Here is a 24,531-nt window from a genome sequence, read left to right as displayed (position 1 = left end):
TCTGTGACACATCGACAGTCATGGTTCAACCAGTCATCCCCAACCAAAATGCAATGTGACATCTTTGATCCTTTTCACAAGTTGGCCCACCCAGGTGTAAGAACAACCACCACAATGTTACCCGAATGTTACATTTTTCCTGGTGTCAAGCATGACTACTGCACATGGGCGAGAACATGCATCCCCTGCTAACGTTGAAGGTTGGCATGCACTCTCCCTGGCACCTACTCCATCGTTCCCTCCCCCCTCCCAGCAGGCCGAGGCTCGTTCACATTGATCTCATTGGTCCACCCCCTCCATACATACGGTCTGTGACTGACTGGGGCACCTGGTGGGTTGAGGCAGTTTTTCTGACATGTTCATCAACATGTGGATCTTCCGATCTGCCATTTGTCCTGACCAGGGACCAGGGCTGCCAGTTCAAGTTCAAGTCTAAAGTGTTCGACTGGCTTTGTGCTCTGTGTGGTGTATCGAAGTTCTACACCATGCCATACGACCTGCAGGCAGTAGTCTGGTCGAATGCTGACACAGGACACTCAAACCTGCATTCGTGTGCCATGGTAGGCTCTGGTCCAAGGTATTTCCCTGGATACTTCTAGGCATCATTGGCTTAACATGGGAACATGTAGGGGTTGACTGCTGCAGATCCCATGTTCAACCATGTGTATTGTATAGTGTGCTCTGAGACACTTAGGTTGCTGTCAGCTCTGCTGCAGGTCTCCACCTATCCTGCTTCAGAGCAAGGCTACGATATCATGTTTTGTGGTGAGATATGAGTGTTCCATATACTTGTATGGTGTTGTTGGCTGCGATATCCCATCTGAGGCAGTTATGCATCCAGTGTCAACTTTTTATTTGATGCCACTTCAGCGAGTAGTGCGTTGATGATGACGTGGACAACACAGCAACCAGTAGCAGAGTGGATAAAACCCCAACTGCCGAGGAATTGGACCCATGATCTAGTGACAACAATGCTAAGCATTAGACCACTACCAGAATTTCCAGTAGAGACGTGCAGAGTAAAATTAACCCTGCAGCTGTGGAAGAATATAGGTTCATTTAATATGACTGTATTTACTCTGAACGTCTCTACTGGAAATTCGGGTAGTGGTTGGTTTGCCCTAGCCATAGTTCGTTGTAAAAACGCCTCCCATCCCGGATTTGAATCTTTCGCCATGCTGCTAGAGCGACTACAGCACGCGTACGGGATATTTGTCGCCTGCTTGTGCCAGCAGATTCTAAGTTCGTTATCAGTGCGTGACATAATCAAGTCACTTGTCTCCTATATAAGCGGACAGTGCACGCCAGCAGAACCATTCGACTGAAACATCAATTTATGTAACTTGTCGAATGTTTTATAAGATGACACTCAGAAGGATTTTGCATAATCGACACTGCCCACGTATTTATATCTGCCCTTTGACAAAGTGCCTTGTATCAGTAGATATTCCCACTTTGTTCCCTGCTCCCCTTTCGTATTTTCCATACCGTGACATGTACCCACAACGCCACCGGACTACACTCAATCCAACTTTTGCCACTGGACATAATGTTTAGGTTCTTCATTGTATTTCATCATCTTTGATTTTTAGAATCTTTCCTTTCCTTGTATTAGCTGTCTATTTTTACTCTCCTTGATAGCATCATACATTAAACTCTGTCAGTTTTATCTTCTCCCAGTGTTCTGTTGTCCACGATCCACATCTTTGGAGATCTGTATTTCACATTCAAGAACTTTTTTAAGACCAATCACTAAGGCACCCTTCGTTAGTTTATTTAACACACCTAACGATCTCGTGTTGGTAAGATTTCCTTGTGTATTATGTGAAATTTTATCCACGGTTGCTATTGTATTTTGTTGGTGGCTGCATTACGCGGAAGCACGAATGGCCATTCTGAAAACTAAAAAAAAAAGAAGCTTCGGTGCCTGCATCATCTCTGGTAGAGTCGACCCGGGAGTTTTGCATGTGGACATTGTTGGTTCCGTGAACGTCAAATGCCGTAAGTGACTTGTAAAAACGCTGGTTGAAATACTCGAGCTGTTGTAGACAGTTTCTCTTGGATTCCTTTCAGCGGTAAATATCTTCAGCTATTTGCTAATTAAATAATGTCTCAACAAGGTGCGGCATAGTTGCGAATGGAACAATGATCCAGAATGTGAAGAATAAATGTCATGTATTTCCGTCCATATACTATTGTCAGAGACGGAAATAAAAGAAATGTATCCTAAAAATAATTTCCGACTTAATCCTATGTTGGTAGCTACCACTAATGGTTCGCACTATTAGTTATTTGAAACGACTCCATACGTTAGTAACCCATTAAGGAATTCCTTCGGAGTGCGTATATCATAGCGGAGATCTTATTCAGTTGAATAGTTTTTTTTTTTTTAAAAAAAGTGGTGTAATGCTTTTTAAAACAACTTGTAATTTACCGTGCTGCCGTATACTGCTTGCCTCTACTCATTAGTCATTTGTTGGAAGTTGTTCATTTACTTATGAAAGCATGACGTTGAAACACTTTAATTTTATTTATATGTTAAATAAGCTTGTAAAATTGTTATTTACGCGTAGCATTCACGTAATTTACAAGGAAGCATAAAGCAAAGTTGTTTTTGGTAGCAGACAGCAAGACCTTATGTGCATAATTTTCGCTTCCACAAACGTAGCTTAGATTAACGTTACTATAGTTTCGGTAATATAACCGCCCCTATCCCATGTACCTTGAAATCTTGCGGCTGAGAAGAGATCAGCAACGTATCCTGATTTTACCATACGCACCATAACTAGCTTTTAGTTACAAAAATAAAACTGTACAATAAATTCAGAATACTTATATTAGCGGACAAACCTCAGCAGAGTATTTTTTACAAATTACGAATATATTTTCCATGGACTACGAAAAATTTTAGGGGGAGACCGCTACTTAACTCATACTGGGTTTGTGATATGGAATAATGTATCTACATACATCTTTAAATTCTTATGCTATGTGGATACTAGTAACCCATTCCCTACATGCAAAACAAACTTGAGATGTCAACAGTGATGGAATGAGGCCTAAATGTGTAAGGCTAGGTTGCTCATTCTCTCCACTTGTATTTAGTTTGTACTATATGTTGAACATACAATGAAGAAATTGAACAACTATATGAGGATGATAGAATAAAGAATTGAATGAGGTGGGTGGGGGGGGGGGGGGCGGAATACAAGGCAGATTGTTAATAAAGTAGGTTGTTCAACTGGGCAGAAACAGGACTGAAGGATTGTCAAACCAACTGTATGTTTGATGAGGAAAGTAATAGCAGCTTACATTGACCTAAAAGTGCATACTTAGTACTGTTATCCAACTAAATATTTGTTAACTGTCATACAATGTGGATCCTTCTGTTGACAACCAGTCTCCCTTCTTGATTTAATGGGAAACATTAGACAGATCCTTATTTAACATGTGCGTAACTTCACCTGTCATACTGTAATGATTGGAGGTCAATCAGATGAGATAGTTTCGTTAGCGGAGAGTGGGATAAAATACCCTGTGAAATGTTATTAAATGTCTTTTCTGAATACTACATAGAAGAGAGAGTCCAGAACTTTCATCATCGTGAAAATATATTAGACCTAATGGCAACAAATAGATCAGTCTTCTTGGAGGATGTCCTCAACAAAGCTGTTATTGGTGATCATGAGGAAGGAGCTGCAAAAATGTGTACTAAAATAAGTTGAAATAAATGTACTTTCTGTAAACTAGATAAAGAAGCGGTAGTGTCATACCTCAGTGAGGATGTTGAAACTCTTAGCTCAGGACAGGAACATATACAGGAACTATGTAACACTACTAGTCATTTTGTTTCCTGTTCCACTTGCAAATAGAGTGAGGGAAAAACAGCATTCCCCCTTATGAGCCCCAAATTCTCATATCTTATTTTTATGGTCCTTACGCACAATGTATGTTGGCAGTAGTAGAGTTATTTGAAAGTCAGCTTGAAGTGCCAGTTCTCTAAATTTTCTCAATAGTTTTTCTCAAAAATAACTTTATCTTCCAGCCAGGGATTCCCATTTGATTCCCAAAGCATCTCCATAACACTTAACGTGATGTTTGAATGTACCGGTAACAAATCTAGCGGCCCGCCTCTGAATTGCTTTGATGTCTTTCATCAATCTGACCCGGTACATATCCCAAACACTTGAGCAGTATTCAAGAATAGGTCGCACCAGCATCCTATATGTGGTCTCCCTTACAGGAGAACCACTCTTTCCTAAAATTCTCCCAATAAACCTAAGTTGACCATTTGCCTTCCCTACCACAGTTCTCATATGTTCATTCCATTTCATATCACTTAGCAACATTATGCCCAGATACTTGAATGATTTGATTGTGTCAAGCAGGACACTAGTACTACTGTGTCTGAACATTGTTCTTCTTTCTCATCCTCATTAACTTACATTTTTCCACATGTAGGACTAGCTGCCATTCATCACACTAACTGGAAATTTTGTCTAAGTAATCTTGTATCTTCCTACAGTCACTCAACTTTGACACCTTACTGTACAGCACGGCATCATCAGGAAACAAACACAGATTGCTGCCCACCCTGTCTGCCGAATCATTTATGTATATAGAGAACAACAGTGGTCCTATCACTTTTCCCCCTGTGGGTTCGGGGGTAAGAATAGGCCCACGGTATTCCTGCCTGTCGTAAGAGGCGACTAAAAGGAGTCTCAAACGTTTCGGCCTTATGTGATGGTCCCCTACCGGGTTTGACCTCCATCTTCTAAATTCTTCCGAAGAGCGAGCTGATTGGGGAAGGGCGCCTTACAAGGTGCAATGTGTCCATCGCTCATTACCATCTCTAGCTTGGTTGGTCGTCGTCGCATAGCTGTCCCGCCCACTCACCATCTCTAGGGCGTGGCTTTGTTCTTGGGTGCGGTTTTTGCAGTCTGCTCTGCTGTGTCGCTTTATGCGCCAATGACGATCATGGGCTACATTTCACCTGAAATCCAGCACGGTAGCCAGTCCGTTGTGGTGGGGCCGCCATGTACCCTGTCGGTTGTAGCCCCCTGACAACACAGGGATCGCTCTACTGATGCCTGCGCCGTTAACTCCCCGCGTATGCCAGGGAGTAGATGCCTGTCTCCTTGGGGCATCGGGACTCCCGGCAATGGCCATCCCGCCAGGTGGTCGTTGCTGAGGCTGGGTGGCGCCCGTGGGGAGGGCCCTTGGTCGGAGTAGGTGGCATCAGGGCGGATGACCCGCGATGAAGCGTGGTACATCATCTCTTGCTGGCGGCCAGCCGCCAGCAGTCTCTAAGCGTTCTCGACCTCAATACAACGCTCAGGCATATGATCCACGATCGTTCCCCTCCCTGGCCACACCATGGGAGGAACGAAAGGCTACGGTTGGCAGCGAACCTTATTCACCTCGCTATTTAGTCTGTACACGAGTCGATGGGGAATCGTTCATGGCGACCAAGCCTCAGTTTTTTGTCGAGCACTTGGAGGACAAGTTTGGGGAGGTGGAGGGCTTGTCCAAAATGCGCTCTGGGGCAGTATTGATCAAAACGGCATCCTCTGCACAGTCACGGCGGTTACTCGCTTGTGACAAGTTGGGGGATGTTTCCGTCACAATCACACCCCATAAGAGTCTCAACATGGTCCAGGGCATTATATTCCATAGGGACCTACTCTTGCAGTCAGACGACGAGCTACGCGCCAATTTAGAACGGCGGGGTGTTCACTTCGTCCGGCGCGTCCATCGGGGTCCGAGGGATAATCAGGTAGCCACCGGTGCCTTCATCTTGGCCTTCGAGGGTGACGTCCTACCCGAAAAGGTCAAGGTGATGGTCTACCGATGTGATGTGAAGCCCTATATCCCTCCCCCGATGAGGTGTTTCAAATGCTGGAAGTTCGGCCACATGTCATCTCGGTGTACTTCCAGCATGACATGCAGAGATTGTGGACGCCCTTCACATCCTAATACTGCATGTGCGCCGCCTCCCATCTGTGTGAACTGCGGCGAACACCATTCCCCTTGCTCGCCAGACTGCAAGGTTCTACTGAAAGAACGAAGGATCATGGAATATAAGGCCCTGGACCGCATGACCTATACTGAGGCTAAGCGGAAATACAAGAGGCTACATCCTGTGGCTCTGACCAGCTCCTATGCCACCGCTGCCAAAACAGTAGTTTTGTCATCTGCTGCACCGATTCCACTGAACACTCTGAGCCGGAATACTACACCTGCCCCCTTGATGGTGGGGGGCACTTCCCCATCTGTTGCTCCTGCACCACCTACCTCAGGAGCAACGACCCCCCAACCATCGGGGACACAAGTCCCCAACTCTAAGCCGGAGAAGCGTCCGACTTCTTCGGCGACTCTCTCTCGCAAGGGATCCCTCGGGTCCCTCCCTTCCCAGGTTTCCACCTCTGGGAAGGGTGACGTCAGCCAATGGCTGAAAAGCAGGCCAGCGGCTGGTCGCAGGGCTTCCCGCTCCTCCTCCGTCCCGGAGACTGACTCGGTGGAGCCCTCCCAGCCAGTAAAGCCCAAGGAGCAGAGAGAGAAGACGAAAAAGAAGAAGGCCTCTAAGGCCAAGGAACGCGCGGTGGCATCCACCCCACCGCTCCATACAGGCTCTGCGTCTGAGGATGAGGTGGAGATCCTGGCGTCCGCTGAGGACCTGGATCTCGCCATACCCTCGGACGCCAAGGACGCCGATTGTACTGGTCCTCGATCGGTGACAGCAGGTGACCCAGTGACGTGATCTGCCTCCTCGGTCCCTTCACGCCTATTTCGCCCATGGACAAAGTGATTCTCCAGTGGAACTGCAGCGGTTTTTTCCACCACCTTGCTGAGCTCCGCCAGCTCGTCAGCAGTCACCCTCTCTTCTCCATTGCCCTCCAGGAAACGTGGTTTCCGGCAATGCGGACCCCTGCCCTACGAGGGTATCGGGGTTATTATAAGAACCGGGCAGCTTATGAGAGGGTGTCTGGTGGAGTCTGCGTCTACGTCCTTAACTCTATCTACAGCGAGTGTGTGCCTCTTCATACACCCTTAGAGGCTGTCGCTGTAAGGATGTGGACGCCTCAGCCTATTACTGTCTGCAGTTTGTACCTTCCGCCGGATGGTGATGTCTCTCGTTATGTGTTGGCTGCATTGATAGGACAACTGCCGCCTCCCTTTGTGTTGCTGGGCGACTTTAACGCCCATAACCCCTTGTGGGGTAGCGCCGCGATTACTGGCCGGGGCAGAGATGTCGAGACTCTTCTGTCACAGCTTGACCTCTGCCTTTTAAACACGGGAGAGGCGACCCACTTTAGTGCGGTCCATGGCTCGTTTTCGGCCATTGACCTTTCTATTTGCAGCCCCGGACTTTCACCATCCATCCACTGGAGGGTCCATGACGACTTATGTGGTAGTGACCATTTCCCCATCTTTCTGTCACTGCCACAGCGTCACTCTTCTGAACGCCCCTCCAGATGGGCTCTGAATAAGGCTGATTGGGACTTATTTACATCTGTCACAGTGATCGCACCTCCTTCCACTGATCCGATTGATGCGGTGGTTCAGTCGGTCACCACCAGCATCGTTTCTGCGGCGGCATCTGCGATTCCCTGTACATCCGGGTCACCTCGGCGGAGGACTGTGCCGTGGTGGTCGCCCGAGATCGCAGAGGCGATTCGAGATCGCCGGCGGGCTCTTCAGCGCCATAAGCGGCACCCGTCGTTGGAGACCCTCATTGCTTTTAAACAGTTCCGCGCCCAAGCCCGACGCCTTATTCGCCAACGGAAGCAGGAGTGCTGGGAACGTTATGTTTCCACCATTGGCGTCCGTACCTCCGCATCGCAGGTTTGGGCCAAGATTCGGCGACTCCAAGGCTATCGGCCACCTGTCTCTGTCCCTGGGCTTTCGCTGAATGGAGCAGTGTGCACCGACTCCGACACGATTGCGGACCGGTTAGCAGAGCATTTTGCTCAGTGTTCCGCGTCAACGAACTACCCGTTGGCCTTCCGCTCCCGGAAAGAGCGGTTGGAAAGTCGGAGGCTTTCCTTTCACACGCGCCACGCGGAGTCGTACAATGCTCCTTTCAGCGAATGGGAATTCCAGAGCGCACTTTCTGCTTGCCCTGATACGGCTCCTGGACCAGACCGCATTCACAGCCGGATGCTGAAACACCTCTCAGTGCCTTGCCAACGACGCCTCCTAGATCTTTTCAATCGCGTCTGGGTCGAGGGTGTTTTCCCGTCTCAATGGCGGGAAAGCATAGTCCTCCCTGTATTGAAACCTGGCAAGAACCCGCTGGAGGTGGACAGCTATCGCCCCATAAGCCTCACCAACGTTCCTTGCAAGTTGCTGGAACGTATGGTGAGCCGGAGGTTGAGTTGGCTCCTCGAGTCTCGGGGCCTTCTGGCTCCGTCTCAGGGTGGGTTCCGTAAAGGCCGCTCTGCCGTCGATAATCTGGTCTCCCTGGAGTCTGCCATCCGTACAGCCTTTGCGTGCCGCCAACATCTGGTTGCCGTCTTCTTCGACATGCGGAAGGCATACGATACGACTTGGCGCCATCACATCCTGGCCACACTTCATGGGTGGGGCCTTAGGGGCCCGCTCCCGATTTTTATTCAGAATTTTCTTTCGTATCGTTCCTTCCGCGTGCAAGTAGCTGCGTCGCATAGTTCCTCCCGGGTCCAGGAGAACGGGGTCCCACAGGGGTCTGTCCTCAGTGTGTCCCTGTTTTTAATTGCCATCAATGGGCTCGTTGAGGCGGTGGGGTCGTCCGTCGCGGCTTCTTTATATGCGGACGACTTCTGCCTATATTACAGCTCCAGTGGCATCGCCGCTGCTGAACGGCAGCTGCAAGGTGCTATCCGCAAGGCGCAGTCATGGGCTGTAGCGCACGGCTTCCAGTTTTCGGCCGCGAAGACCTGCGTTATGCATTTCTGCCGGCGTCGCACGGTTCACCCTGAGCCGCGCCTTTACCTTGACGGTGAACCTCTTGCTGTGGTCGCGACGCATCGGTTCTTGGGTCTGGTGTTCGATACCCGGTTGACGTGGCTGCCCCATATTAGGCAGCTGAAGCAAACATGCTGGCGGCACTTAAACGCTCTCCGTTGCTTAAGCCACACCAGGTGGGGTGCCGACCGGTCCACCCTCCTCCACCTATATCAAGCGCTGATCCAGTCCCGCCTTGATTATGGGTGTGTGGCGTACGGTTCTGCCTCGCCTTCAGCATTGCGATTGCTGGATCCCATACACCACTGCGGGATCCGCCTCGCCACGGGAGCGTTCCGGACAAGCCCCGTCGACAGCATACTTGTGGAGGCTGGTGTCCCTCCATTGCGGTTCCGGCGTGACCGCCTTCTGGCCGCCTATGCCGCGCACGTTTATAGCATGCCAGGGCATCCAAACTACCGTCTCCTGTTCCCGCACTCGATCGTCCATGTTCCAGACAGGCGGCCCCGGTCAGGGTGTCCCATTGCGGTTCGCCTCCGGGACCTTCTCCGTGGCCTTGACCTTTTTCCTCTGCCGCCTGTTTTCCGGGCCAATCTCCGTCTGCCCCCGTGGAGTGTGCCCCGACCGTGCCTTCGGCTCGACTTGGCACAGGGTCCGAAGGTCTCAGTGCCTCCGGAGGCCCTCCGCCGCCGCTTTCTTTCCATCCTGGCCGAGTTTCCGAACGCGGCGGTGGCCTACACCGACGGTTCGGTGGTCTCTGGTCACACTGGTTACGCTCTCACTCTACGGGATTATTGTGAGCAACGGTCATTGGCAGCTGGCTCCAGTGTATACACTGCCGAGTTGGTTGCCATCTATCGTGCCCTAGAGTTTCTCCGCTCCCGCTCAGGTGAGTCCTTTGTCATCTGTAGTGACTCCCTGAGCGGTTTACGAGCTCTTGACCAGTGTTTCCCTCGTTCCCGTCTGGTGATGGCCATCCAGGAGTCCCTCCATACTCTCGTCCGTTGCGGCCGCTCTGTCACCTTTGTTTGGTCCCCGGGTCACGTCGGCATCCCGGGTAACGAGCGGGTTGACGAACTGGCGAAACAGGCGGTCAGTTCCCCGGCCATGGAGATCGGTCTTTTAGAGAGTGACGTCCGATCCGTATTGCGGCAGAAGGTCCTTGCTGCTTGGCGTGATGAGTGGCGCACCCTGCCCTCTCCCAACAAACTTCGGGCAGTCAAGGAGACAACCAGTGTGTGGCGCTCCTCCATGTGGGGGTCTCGCAAGGACGCTGTCGTCCTCTGCCGGCTCCGCATAGGACATACCCGGCTCACGCACGCGTATCTCTTGTGCCGTGACGACCCGCCTCTCTGTCGCTGCGGATTGGCCCTGACCGTGGTACACATCTTACTAGACTGCCCACTTTTAACTGCCCTCAGGCAGACGTTCGCGCTGCCTGATACACTCCCTGCTCTTTTAACCGATGACTCTTACTATGGCTGACTTAGTTCTCCGTTTTATTCGAGCAGGGGGTTTTTATCATTCAATATGAGAGTCCCTTTTTATTTTTTTTTGTGTCGACTGTGGCTTTTGGCCTGGGGTTTTAGTTTGTGGTGTTTTAATGTGTCCCTTGGTTGTTGGCCTTTCCAGTTTTATTTTCATGGTCGGCCAATGACCGTCGCACTCTGTGTGTCTTTTAATCTCTTTTCTCTGGTCTTCGTCTATGTCTTTCTTGTACTGTGTCGTCCCTTGTCGTCTCCGTTATGTGTTTATTGCTTGTTGGACTTTTCTTCGTGTATTATTATGGTCGTGGAACAAGGGACCGATGACCTAAGTAGTCTGGTCCCTTTAACACCCACAAACCAACCAACCTATCACTTTCCTGGGGCATTCATGATGATACCTTTGTCTCTTAAGAACACTTACAATCAAGGACAGCATACTGTGTTCTATTTCTTAAGAACTCTTTTAGGCACTCGCATACCAGTGAACTTATTTCATACGCTTGTACCTCAACAGCCTGCAATGGGGCATCATGTCAAATGTTTTCCAGAAATCTAAAAACATGGAATCTGCCTGTAATTGGTGAATATAAGAGTATATTGCAACCCCTTTCGTGCTGCTCCCATCAGAATTGAGAAGACAATATCAAACTAATCACAGCACACACACATAGGCCTTCAAGCAATCATTCTTTTGGCAGTGCCTCTGTGAATGGAAAGGAAGAAAGGACTGATAATCAGTACAGTGGGATACATTCTCTGCCATTCATTTCACAGTGGTTTGCAGAGTGTAGATGTAGATGAACTCTTCAACAAGTTGTTAGCAGACAGTTAAGTTCAGCTAAATATTGCACCATGTAGTCTGTGAACTGAATTGTTCCTTATCATTATATATCATACATACCCACCCGCCCATGAACCATGGACCTTGCTGTTGGTGGGGAGGCTGTGTGCCACAGCGATACAGATAGCCATACCGTAGGTGCAAATTATAACGGAAGGGTATCTGTTGAAACGTATGAGTTCAGCTATGTATACTATTAGAGTTATTGCAAATTTTGGTGATAAGAGTCTCAGTAAATTAGCTTACTATGCCTACTTTCATTCACTGCTTTCGTATGGTATTATATTCTGGGGTAATTCATCGTTGAGTAGAAAAGTATTCATTGCTCAAAAAGGTGTAATCAGATTAATTGCTGGAGCCCACCCATGGTCATCCTGCAGACATCTATTTAACGATCTAGGGATCCTCACAGTATATATATTCACTTATGAAATTTGTTGTTAATAATCCAACCCAGTTCAAAAGTAATAGCAGTGTGCATAGCTATAACACCAGGAGAAAGGGTGATCTTCACTATGCAGGGTTAAATCTGACTTTGGCACAGAAAGGGGTAAATTATGCTGCCACAAAAGTCTTTGGTCACCTACCAAACAGCATCAAAAGCCTGACAGATAGCCAACCAACATATAAAAATAAATTAAAAGAATTTCTAGATGACAACTCCTTCTACTCATTGGCTGAATTTTTAAACATAAATTAAGGGAAAAAAACTTAAACATTAGTGTCATGCAATATTTTGTGTTATGTAATATCTTGTACAGACATCTTTTATTAACCTTGACGTATTCATGATCTATGGAACAAGTATTAATCTAATCTAATCTACAAGTGGTTCCTGAAGAGGGGCAACAGCCTTTTCAGTAGATGCAGGGGTAACAGTCTGGATGATTGACTGATACGGCCTTGTAACACTAACCAAAATGGCCTTTCTGTGCCGGTACTACAAATGGCTGAAAGCAAGGGGGAACTAAAGCCATAATTTATGATGATGGCATCCTCTTGGGTAAAATATTCCGGAGGTAAAATAGTCCCCCATTCGGATCTCTGGGCGGGAACTACTCAAGAGAATGTCGTTATCAGGAATAAGAAAACTGGCATTCTATGGATCGGAGCATGGAATGTCAGATCCCTTAATCAGGCAGGTAGGTTAGAAAATTTAAAAAAGGAAATGGATAGGTTAAAGTTATATGTAGTGGGAATTAGTGAAGTTCAGGGGCAGGAGGAACAAGACTTCTGGTCAGGTGAATACAGGGTTATAAATACACAATCAAATAGGGGTAATGCAGGAGTAGGTTTAATAAAGAATAAAAAGAAAATAGGAGTGAGGATAAGCTACTACAAACAGCATAGTGAACGCATTATTGTGGCTAAGATAGACACAAAGCCCACGCCTACTACAGTAGTACAAGTTTATATGCCAACTGGCTCTGCAAATGAAGAGATTGATGAAATGTATGATGAGATAAAAGAAATTATTCAGATAATGAAGGGAGACAAAAATTTAATAGTCATGGGTGACTGGAATTCGATAGTAGTAAAAGGAAGAGAATGTAGTAGGTAAATATGGATTTGGGGTAAGAAATGAAAGGGGAAGCTGCCTGGTAGAATTTTGCTTAGAGCACAACTTAATCATAGCTAACACTTGGTTCAAGAACCATAAAAGAAGACTGTATACATGGGAGAAGCCTGGAGATACTAGAAGGTATCAGATACATTATATAATGGTAAGACAGAGATTTAGGAACCAGGTTTTAAATTGTAAGTCATTTCAAGAGGCAGATGTGGGCTCTGACCACAATCTATTGGTTATGAATTGTAGATTAAAACTGAAGAAACTGCAAAAAGGAGGGAATTAAAGGCGATGGGACTTGGATAAACTGACCAAACCTGAGGTTGTAGAGAGTTTCAGGGAGAGCATAAGGGAACAATTGACAGGAATGGGGAAAAGAAGTACAGTAGTAGAAGAATGGATAGCTCTGAGGGATGAAGTAGTGAAGGCAGCAGAGGATCAAGTAGGTAAAAAGACGAGGGCTAGTAGAAATCCTTGGGTAACAGAAGAAATATTGAATTTAATTGATGAAAGGAGAAAATATAAAAATACAGTAAATGAAGCAGGAAAAAAAGGAATACAAACATCTCAAAAATGAGATCAGCAGGAAGTGCAAAATGGCTGAGCAGGGATGGCTAGAAGACAATTGTAAGGATGTAGAGGCTTATCTCACTAGGGGTAAGATAGATACTGCCTACAGGAAAATTAAAGAGACCTTTGGACATAAGAGAACCACTTGTATAAACATCAAGAGCTCAGATGGAAACCCAGTTCTAAGCAAAGAAGGGAAAGCAGAAAGGTGGAAGGAGTATATAGAGGGTCTATACAAGGGCGATGTACTTGAGGACAATATTATGGAAATGGAAGAGGATGTAGATGAAGATGAAATGAGAGATATGGTACTGCGTGAAGAGTTTGACGGAGCACTGAAAGACCTAAGTCGAAACAAGGCCCTAGGAGTAGACAACATTCCATTAAAACTGCTGACAGCCTTGGGAGAGCCAGTCCTGACAAAACTCTACCATCTGGTGATCAAGATTTAGGAGACAGGCGAAATACCCTCAGACTATCAGTCTAATAAGTCACGGCCTGCAAAATAGTAACACGAATTCTTTACAGACGAATGGAAAAACTGGTAGAAGCTGACCTTGGGGAAGATCAGTTTGGATTCCATAGAAATATTGGAACACTGAGGCAATACTGACCCTACGACTTATCTTAGAAAATAGATTAAGGAAAGGCAAACCTACGTTTCTAGCATTTGGCAGGGGTAAAACACAGGGAGCGAAAGGATATTTACAATTTGTACAGAAACCAGATGGCAGTTATAAGAGTCGAGGGGCATGAAAGGGAAGCAGTGGTTGGGAAGGGAGTGAGACAGGGTTGTAGCCTATCCCTGATGTTATTCAATCTGTATATTGACAATGCAGTAAGTAAAACCTTTGAGGTTCGCCGATGACATTGTAATTCTGTCAGAGACAGCAAAGGACTTGAAGAGCAGCTGAATGGATTGGACAGTGTCTTGAAAGGAGGATATAATATGAACATCAACAAAAGCAAAACGAGGATAATGGAATAGTCTAATTAAGTCGGGTGATGTTGAGGGAATTAGATTAGAAAATGAGGCACTTAAAGTAGTAAAGGAGATTTGCTATTTGGGGAGCAAAATAACTGACAATGGTCAAAGTAGAGAGGATATAAAATGTAGACTGGCAATGGCAAGGAAAGTGTTTTTGAAGAAGAGAAACTTGTCAACGTTGAGTGTAGATTTAAGTGTAAGAAAGTCTTTTCTGAAAGTATTTGTATGGAGTGTAGCCATGTTTGGAATTGAAACATGGACGATAAATAGTTTGGACAAGAAGAGAATAGAAGATTTCTAAATGTGGCGTTACAGAAAAATGCTGAAGATTAGATTGGTAGATCACATAAATGTAGGTTGCAGTAGGTGCAGGAGGAAATTAGTGTTTAACGTCCCGTCGACAACGAGGTCATTAGAGACGGAGCACAAGCTCGGGTGAGGGAAGGATGGGGAAGGAAATCGGCCATGCCCTTTCAAAGGAACCATCCCGGCATTTGCCTGAAGTGATTTAGGGAAATCAGGATGGCCGGAGACGGGATTGAACCGTCGTCCTCCCGAATGCAAGTCCAGTGTGCTAACCACTGCGCCACCTCGCTCGGTGTTGCAGTAGATACTGGGAGATGAAGAAGCTTGCACAGGATAGAGTAGCATGGAGAGCTGCATCAAACCAGTCTCAGGACTGTAAAGACCACATCAACAACAACAACATACATATCATCCTCCTGGAACTCTAAACTAACAAATGAGAACAGATGCTTCCAAATGTATGCAAGAGTAAAATGTACTACAATGTAATAACCTCTAAAACTTTTTTTTTTTTTTTTTTTTTTTAAGTCTGGAATCACAAACCGTCTGATTGTTTACTGACTCAGAAGCTACATTCACATTGAAAGAGATGAACTGAAAGAGGTTAATGCGCTGCTATGCAAACACTATTTAGCAGTTATGTAACTACACCTTTTTGTCTCAAAGAGCCCAAATTAAAATTATGGAAAAATTACTATTCAGGTGAACATCACAAATGTGTAGCTGTGGCAGTTGGACAAACAATGGTGGCACTAGAATTGCTGTACTGTATTCTTTGCTACTGAAGAATGAAGTGGGAGTGGAGTGCGGGGTGAGGGAGGAAGGGTGCCAGCACCTGATCACCATATGTCATTCATGGAGATTCCCTTCAGGCTTAAAACCTCAGGGAGGCAGAGCTCAATAACAGGTATTCTGCCTAGCTTAAGTTGTAGGATTATGGTTACCATGGAGGCAATACAATAACTGAGCAGAATTCTGTTTGAATGCTTCATTCCATTTCCTTGGTAAATTCAGAGTAAAGCCAATTGCCAATAGCTGATGATGCTACCAACATGGAAGCTAAGAATATTATTTGAAGCCCTCAATACCACCTTCTGATTTGTCTAAGGACATCACCATAATTTTCCCAGATAGACTGAAGTATGCCATTGTTAAACCACTGTATAAAAAAGGGGATACATCTGATAACATCTACCGCCCAATCTCTCCTCTGACTGCCTTATCCAAAATTCTTGAAAAAGTAATGTATTGTAGAGTAGCTTCACACCTTTTTTAAAAATTAAGTTTTAACCAAATGTTAGTTTGGTTTCCAGAAGGGTTTTCAATGGAAAATGCTATATATACTTTCACTTATGAAATATTAAATGCTCTGAGTAACTGGAAGTCACCCGTTGGGATTTTTTGTGCTCTGTCAAAGGCTTTTGATTGTGTAAATCATGGAATACTTCTAGATAAGCTCACGCACTGTGGTATGAATAGGACAGTGCTCAAATGGTCTAAATCATAGCTAACTGGAAGAGTGCAGAAAGTTGAAAGAAGCAGTTCACATAATATGCAAAAAAAACTGGTGATTTCTCAAACTGGGGAACAATAAAGAATGTGGTGCCGCAAGGTTTGGTCTTGGGTCCTCTGCTGTTCTTAATGTATATTAATGACTTGCCGTTCTATATTCACGAAGATGCAAAGCTGGTACTTTTTGCCGATGATACAAGTATAGCTATCACACCCAAAAGACAAGAATTAATTGGTGAAATTGTAAACAATGTTTTTCCGGAAACCATTAAGTGGTTCTCTGCAAATGGGCTCTCATTAAACTTTGACAAAACACAGTATATACAGTTCCACACAGTAAATGGAAAGACACCATTAATAAATATAGACTTCGATCAGAAATCGGTAGCTAAGGTAGAATATTCAAAATTTCTAGGTGTATGTGTTGATGAGGGGTTGAACTGGACGAACATACTGAAGATCTGCTGAAACTTGTGAGTTCAGATAATTATGCTATTAGGGTCATTGCAAATTTTGGTGATATACATTTCAGTAAATTAGCTTATTGCGCCTATTTTCATTCTCTGCTTTCGTATGGCATCATATTCTGGGGTAACTCATCATTGCGTAAAAGAGTGTTCATTGCACAAAAGTGTGTAATCAGAATAATTGCTGGAGCTCATCCAAGATCATCTTGCAGACACTTATTTAAAGAGCTAGAGATCTTCACTGTAGCCTCACAATATATATTTATGAAATTTGTTATTAACAATCCGAATGAATTCAAAAGTAATAGCAGTGTACATGGCTGCAACACTAGGAGAAAGGATGATCTTCATTGCTCAAGGTTCAATCTAACTTTGGCTCAGAAGGGGGTAAATTATGCTGCCACAAAAGTCTTTGGTCACTTATCTAATAGCATCAAAAGTCTGTCTAATAGCCATACAGCATTTAAAAGGAAATTAAAAGAATTTCTTATTGGCAACTCTTCCTATTCATTAAGTGTCATGTAATATCTTGTATGGACACCTTTCATTAACCTGACACATTCCACATCATTACAAAGTGTCGTATTCATGATCTCTGGAACAAGTACTAATCTAATCTAATCTCCAGGAAATAATATAGACGTCAAACAAATGTCAGTGTTCTGTTATCTTTCTGTTTGCACACTGTGACATCACATGCCACAACTTCATTATGTCACAGCTCAAAGCAGACATCTTTTCTTATGCTGCTTATCTTTATCATCATAACCAAGATAGACACAAAGGCAAGACCTAATATAGCAGCACAAGTATATGTGTCTGTTAGCTCTGCAGATGATGATATTGATAGAATATTCAGTTTGTGGTGGGAGACAAAAATTTGTGAAGTAGTATGGTAATGAGAGAGAAAAGGAAAGATAGTAAAACATTGACTGAGGAACAGGAAACTGCCTGGTAAATTTTGCGCAGAGTACAATTGAATCATGACAGACTAACTGAATTAACAATCGCGAAAGAAGGTTATACATATGGAAGAGATCTGGAGACAGTGAAAAGTTTCACATAGCTTGCATGAAAGTGAGACAGATTTTGAAACTATATTATAAACTGAGTAATATGTCCATAGGTAAATGTGGACTCTGTTGTGGACTCTGGTTTTGTAATCTTTTTATTGGTATACTACAGCACATGATGGCACTATGTATGATCCTGAAACTGCTCAGAGGTGATCAAGATCAGTAGTGTAACAATGTCCAAATCTTGAGGGTTGCTTAATAAGGAACAGTTCATGGGACAGCATAGACTGAAGCTGGGAGTCTCACATTGACCTAGATTTAGACAAGTGTAGACATCGTTGTTGGTGGTGGTGCTAGATTTGAGTGGGCCTGCACAGCTGGTATTGTAGACTTGCTCTGGAGGCAGACTGTGGAGCCTCTGGTGTCGAAACCTGCATCCATGGCTAGCAAGCCTTAGCCCAGTGCCTAGAGTGGCATCTGTTGTCTGGCAGTGCGGACACTTCTCTGTGCGGCTAGCATAGCATATGGATCGTATGAGACATATGGCAAAAGGTAGTGGTAACTGCGGGTTTACTACACTGACCCTAGTTTATTAATCATGATGCAAAAATCATATTTTTATATTCGCTCCCATCTGAGATAACTAATCCCAAACTTTACAAAAAATGAGAATTTTCAAAAATTCATAAAATATTATGGAAACATTTGTAAGTGTTCTTGTTCTATATGAGGCTAGTAGTGTATGATATCTAACTATAGCAAAAAATAGACTCTCATAAATCACTCCTTGTTTGTTATTTTTGGGCCTAAAAAGTGGATTTTTGAAAATTTGGATACCAAACTTTGGAGGTCATTTTGACTGGTTATTTTTGAATTTACGGTATTTTGTGTAGGAGACAATGTTGTAGAGGACACTTTTCTAAAAACAAACATGTCAATTGCTATGTTGTAACTTAACCCAGTGCAGAGATACTCAAATTTTCGTCCAGACTGAAAGATCATCCCACCCCTACAAATAAAAATGGCCGTTATCCAGTAAAGGTGCAAGATAAATTATATTAAAAAATTGTTTTGAACGTCTCAAATATAGGGCAATCATATATAAAAAAATTAAAATATTTAAAAGTGGTCAAGCAACCATCACTGGACCACTTCATATGGATTAACCCATTGCGCAGTTTGTTTATATATCCTGAGGTCATCTAGTCAAGTCCTTTGGTGGAGCAAGGAGTGTCACTCTGTGAGCAGGTATGAGTGTTTGTTCATTACATTACAAACTTCTGGAAGTCATATTAAGATGTTTCACACACTAAAAGACTCTCTGGGAGACCAATTGCAAGGCCTGCTTAGTTTGTCTGACATGTTTCAGACAGTGTATGTGGTTGGTAGATACAGATCCAGCTGCAGTTGTTTTTCCCCTGTTTTGGAGACAGCATCTTGGCTGCAAGGTCCAGACATTCACAGAGGTTGGTATTTTTGATAGTCGGTACTCCAAATATAGTTGCCTGATGTAGGCTCTTAGGGTGCCAAAAATTGGAAAAAATCCAGTTTGCACTCTTTGTAAATCAGCCGATGATGCTATGGAATGGAACCTTGTGGATGCCGTGGAGAGAACATGGTGCAGCTGACTGCAGATGATCACTAATGTCGGTACCAACAATGTGTGTCGCTATGGATCAGAAGGAATTCTCTCTGCTTTCTGGTGTCTCTCTAAAGTGGTAAAGACAGCCAGTATTGCTTGCAAGATGAAGTGGAGCTCTTCATACGCAGCATCATTGACAGGACTGATATGGACCTTTGGTACAGAACTGACTAGAGTGTCTGAATCAGTGGCTCAGTTGGTCCTTTAGACTGCAGTTTCCTTGATTTGTCATAGGATGGAGGGATGTTGGAATTTGCTTAATAGAGCAGAGTTCCAGTACACATGGAAGGTAGATACATGGATACCTGGGTAACAGGGGCTTTGTGGAGTGAATGGGAAGTTTGTTTTAGGTTTGATGGTCTTGGAAAAGTACCAAGAGTGGTTCAGTACCAGAGTGCTGGTAAAACACAGGATGAGAGTATACTTATGAAATATTAGTATTATAGCCAACATTGTCTTTGCTGTGTTAGGAAAGAACAAGAACTCCCCTCAATGACAGAAAGCACTGAAGCAGAGATTGTTATTAGTACCGAAAGCTGGCTGAAGGCAGATATACCATAAGTTCAGCTGAAGTTTTCATTTGGGAACTAACGAAGTTCAGAAAAGATGGATTATGCTCAGATTGTGATGCTGGGTTTGTTGCTTTTAGAAACTTTATCTTGTAGTGAAATTGAAGTAGATAGTTGGTATGTTGGAAGTAGTGGGCTGGATATTAATTGTGATGTGGTCATTTTGATTATGATTTATTAGATCTCAGACTGAATAATCGAAGCCCTCAAGATGAACGACCTGCAAGTGTTCTCCTGGATGCAGGAAGATGTCTTTACTATGCTGGTTGCAGAGGATCGGACATGGCAGAATTTCCGATGCAGTGTTCCGGAAAGCCAGAAACTATCACCATAAATCACTAGCACAGTATTGGCAACAGCTTAGTACATACCCTGACATCCTCTGCCTGCAACAATTAAAAAACCATAAAAAGCAATTTCAAAGGCTCAGTATAGTTAATAAAATCGTTCCCTGAGGCAGCCTGCTTTAAAACTAATAACCACATTTGTGAGTAGGATTAAAGAATGGCTTCCAAATTTACAAATGCAATGGGCACATCATAAATAAGTGTAATAATACTAGTTAGCCACATTAAAACTGCAATAATAAACATATGAAACTATTTGGTTCCAGAGATCTTTTCAAGTCTCAGACTTCTATGATGCATGAAGACTGAGTTTAGGGAATACCAAGTGGGCTGAAGCATGAAAGGGAATTTGGATTGAGGAGGGAGGTGTGCAAAGGTTGTTTTTGCAGTTGTGCAAAGCCACTGTGCCAGGGTGGCATAGTGGTTGGTGCATCTGCCTATTGAGGAGGCGGCCTGGATTCGAATCCCAGCCTTGGTACAAATTTTCATTAATTGTTTCAGTCTGCATATATACATTATTTACTAAATAAATTATAAAAGAATAAATTAGCTGGTAATAATAAAATAACTTCTAAAATGCCCAAGGCAGCCTTGGCTATTGTTAACAAATCTTAATTGAAAACCTCTGAGAAGGCAATAAGGTAGGCTTACAGTACTAAAACCCTCAAACTACAACTGCTAGGACTATTAAAAACACACCAAAGATCAGGATAGTAATTGTAATTTTCATCAAGTAATGCCTTTAAGCCTGGGCTGCTCGGAACTGCACAATTTACAGTTCACTGTGCCAGTGCAGTACAGTCATACGCAGAACCCCCGGTTTGTTTAGGATAAATGGACAGCCTTGCCACCCTAAATGACTACAATTTTCATTCAGTAACGCCCATAAGCCTGGGCTACACACAACTGCACAATTCACATTCCAGACCACCGGCACAATACAGTTATAGACAGAGAGCAAAGCTTTGCTTAGAATAACAGTGTGGCCTCACTGCCTTAACTGCCTACCTCGCTTTGTAAAGAGATTACCTGTGTGTAGCCTCTGTCAGTTGTTGCGTGCCATTGTATAATCAGACAACTGTGTGCTTTGGGTTAAACACGTGTAGTGTGATCTCACCCAGACTAATAATTACGGTCAAACCACTATCTTGGATTTAATATCTAGATACAGTGCTGTACCACTGTTATTTCAACCCAGGATTAATATAACTTCTTTCAATAAGGTACCAAACAGAAAACTGCCACAGAAGAGGGAACATTTGTACGACACCAGATTTTTGAAGTCAAATAAACAAGGCAGATGCCACTCAGTCATGACCAGACCCAGCTCTTTTCAAAAGACTATTCTTCTCCTGGAATTGCCTAATCATTTGACATGATGATTCAGACTCACAACAATCTTTCTACGCTACAAGTTCTGCTGGCTCATTTCTAAACTGAGATCAAGTGATTACAATGTGTCAGACATACTTAAATAAACAATTACAGAAAATGATCAGATTGAGGATGTCAGAAGCCCCAAGTCGTTATAGATAGCAGGTGTTCAAAACACCATGATACTCGACTGTGTAGCTCAACTACGTGAACTAAGCATTAATCATTGCTCAGTCACAAGCAAAACCAACTAAACACCAGCTAACCTCATTTTTCCAATCAGATCTTAGTGTAAAACATAGCAGCAATGTCAGGCAAAGTTGTACTCCGTGACAGTGCGACCTCTGCCACTTATTTCTTGTAAATGGTGACTGGGTTGTAACTCAGTAAATAACAAACACCATTAACCACTGTGCCAGCAATAGTGCAACAAGCTGCAAACACACGAACCACCACTCGCAGTGACAGCACCATTCAACAATGGACTGCACTGGCCTGTAGCTTCATTGTGATCTGGCAGCAGACCTATCAAGTGACGGCAGTAAATCAATGATGTTGATGATGATGATGATGACAGTGAGGTCCCGTACTTTGAGGAGTGTAGAGGACAATGTGGGAGACCTGCACCGCTGACTAGGCAAGGTCCTAGCGGTGGTGGTTTGCCACTGCCATCCTCCGACCATAATGGGGATGAATGATTATGATGAAGACGACACAACACCCAGTCATATCGAAGCAGGGAAAGTCCCTGACCCCGCCGGGAATTGAACCGGGATCCCTTGCATGGGAAGTGAAAACACTACCACAAGACCACAAGCTGCAAACATCATCAAACCTTTTACCAAACTCTAAACTGCCAAATTGCAATTGCATCTTGGGGAACCAAACAGTTTGCAGGTCTACGGCAAATGTCAAACTCAGCATCTCCTCAGCAGAGCCCCTAGACAATGCTGTTATTGTGATCACAAGCAGCAAGCCACTGAGAGCCTCCCTGGCAGCATTTCATGCCTTATGACCTCTTCGGAGTGATCCCAGGTGCGTTTTTATTCTTAATTTTAATCCGTTGATGAACACTTGTTTAAGTGCTGTAGATTCACCTGTCTTTATGAAAAAAAAAATCAGGACGCTAGCAAACTTAGCTTCTACTGGCGCAAGTAGGGAAGCAAATAACTCATTCTGTTCGGTGACAATGGGTCTAGTATTTCAAGTTTTGTATAGTTTAGGGTTTTGTATCATCTCTCTCTAAAAGTGTAGGTGATTTTTGATAACTTAGGAGGTGGCTCATAAATCTGGTTGTATGTACAATTGAACACACACATTTGTTGTAATTTAGTTTTTGAACAGTAGTTCTGTTCTTTTAAAAATTTGTAATAGAGAGAACTTTGCATATTTGCCCATTCCAAACTCTTAGTTTGATGAAGTTTCTCCTGATATTTTGTCTTATGGTTCATCATCACTCATAACACAAGTCTTATTCAAATGTTAGCTCCAAGTTGTGAAAGTAACCAGTATGAAGCTGCCCCAACTTCTGAAAACAAAATGATAGACAATATTGGTGTGGCTTAGGAGGATCAGCTCGTGCCAGAAATCTGGTCCTGAGAGGTTACCTTCCTTGCACTCTTAATTGTTCACGTGTTGAATCATTATTTGTGAAAACTATTTTATATTGCAATAATTTGAATTGTCATTCTTCACCTTTCATCCAGTTTGCTTTCTATCTGTGGGCTACCCAATGTTAAGAAGAAATGTGGAATTTCCCAACCTGAGACAGCAACATGACAGGCAGTGTTGGTACTGGTGTGTGTTGGGGAGGTCAGTGTTGCTGTAGGTCAAGCCCCATAAATCACAATTAGTCACTCTCTCAAATATTGACATTGCCAGAAAATCTCTAAAAAGTCTTCAAAGTGTCCATGGGGCATTGTTGCAAAATGATTCTTTATAAGCAAAGGCTTTGTTTGTCTAACTGAATGGGTGAATGTGGTAATGGAAAGTCTTTGGCGGCTTGCACATAATTTAGTGAGTGCAGGTAACAACTCACTGAGTAGCTGAGTTGTTGATAGGTGCATCAACATGACAGAAAAAGGTGCTAGCTTGCAACTCTATCTCCAGAGGTATGGAGTACACATCCACAAACAAACATCTGCACAGCTACTTTGTCCCGACTGCCTGCCTGTAGTGCTGATGATTCTAAACCTCAACTGTTGAGTGAATTGTTATCTTCAGTCTTTAAATTGTATTGTATTGTATTGTATGTTAACCGGGGACCTAGAAACGACGGAGAGGCTCCATTCCCACCGCAGGCGCAGTGGTCCACAACCCCATGATGACTACTGCAGTCCGCTTCACCCCTCCACCGCCCCACACCGAACCCAGGGTTATTGTGTGGTTTGGCCCCCGGTGGACCCCACAGGGAATGTCTCACACCAGATGAGTGTAACCCCTATGTTTGCGTGGTGTAGTAATGGTGGTGTATGCGTACGTGGAGAACTTGTTTGTGCAGCAGTCGCTGACATAGTGTAACCGAGGCGGAATGAGGGGAACCAACCCGCATTTGCCAAGGCAGATGGAAAACCGCCTAAAAACTATCCACAGACTGGCTGGTTCACCGGACCTCGATACAAATCTGCCGGGCGGATTCATGCCAGGGACCAGGCGCTCCTTCCCACTCGGAAAGCCGTGCATTAGACTGCACGGCCAACTGGGCAAGCTAGTCTTTAAATTAATTGTTACCAGTAAATGTACGCATTTATATTCATCAAGAGCACTGATAACCATGCTGTTGAACACTTTAAAACCACCGTCTTGGATGTGCTGGGTTTAGGTGCAACTAAGAAAAATGATTTTTAAGGAAATTAGCACACACATGCTCTATGGTTGGTTTATTTTGTTATTCTTT

The 24,531-nt window shown here is 44.3% G+C and overlaps 1 protein-coding gene across 7 annotated transcripts in view; it reads left to right on the top strand.

Moving 5' to 3' along the window:
- The first annotated feature begins 1,627 nt into the window (after nt 1-1,627).
- The window catches only part of LOC126283006 (uncharacterized), a 378,588-nt gene continuing 355,684 nt past the window's right edge, over nt 1,628-24,531 (top strand). For 2 of the 7 annotated variants that reach the window (XM_049982242.1, XM_049982239.1), the window contains exon 1: nt 1,656-1,802. The gene's annotated coding sequence lies outside the window, so the exon portion shown is untranslated. Of the gene's footprint in view, nt 1,803-1,823; nt 2,076-24,531 lie in introns of those variants that run through there. The other 5 variants (XM_049982244.1, XM_049982237.1, XM_049982243.1 and 2 more) reach the window with 3 other exon arrangements.

Source organism: Schistocerca gregaria, chromosome 1, assembly GCF_023897955.1.
Source record: "Schistocerca gregaria isolate iqSchGreg1 chromosome 1, iqSchGreg1.2, whole genome shotgun sequence".
NCBI lineage: Eukaryota > Metazoa > Arthropoda > Insecta > Orthoptera > Acrididae > Schistocerca > Schistocerca gregaria.
The sequence above is the reverse complement of the archived record's forward strand: the minus strand, read 5'-3'. Positions and strand labels throughout refer to the sequence as shown.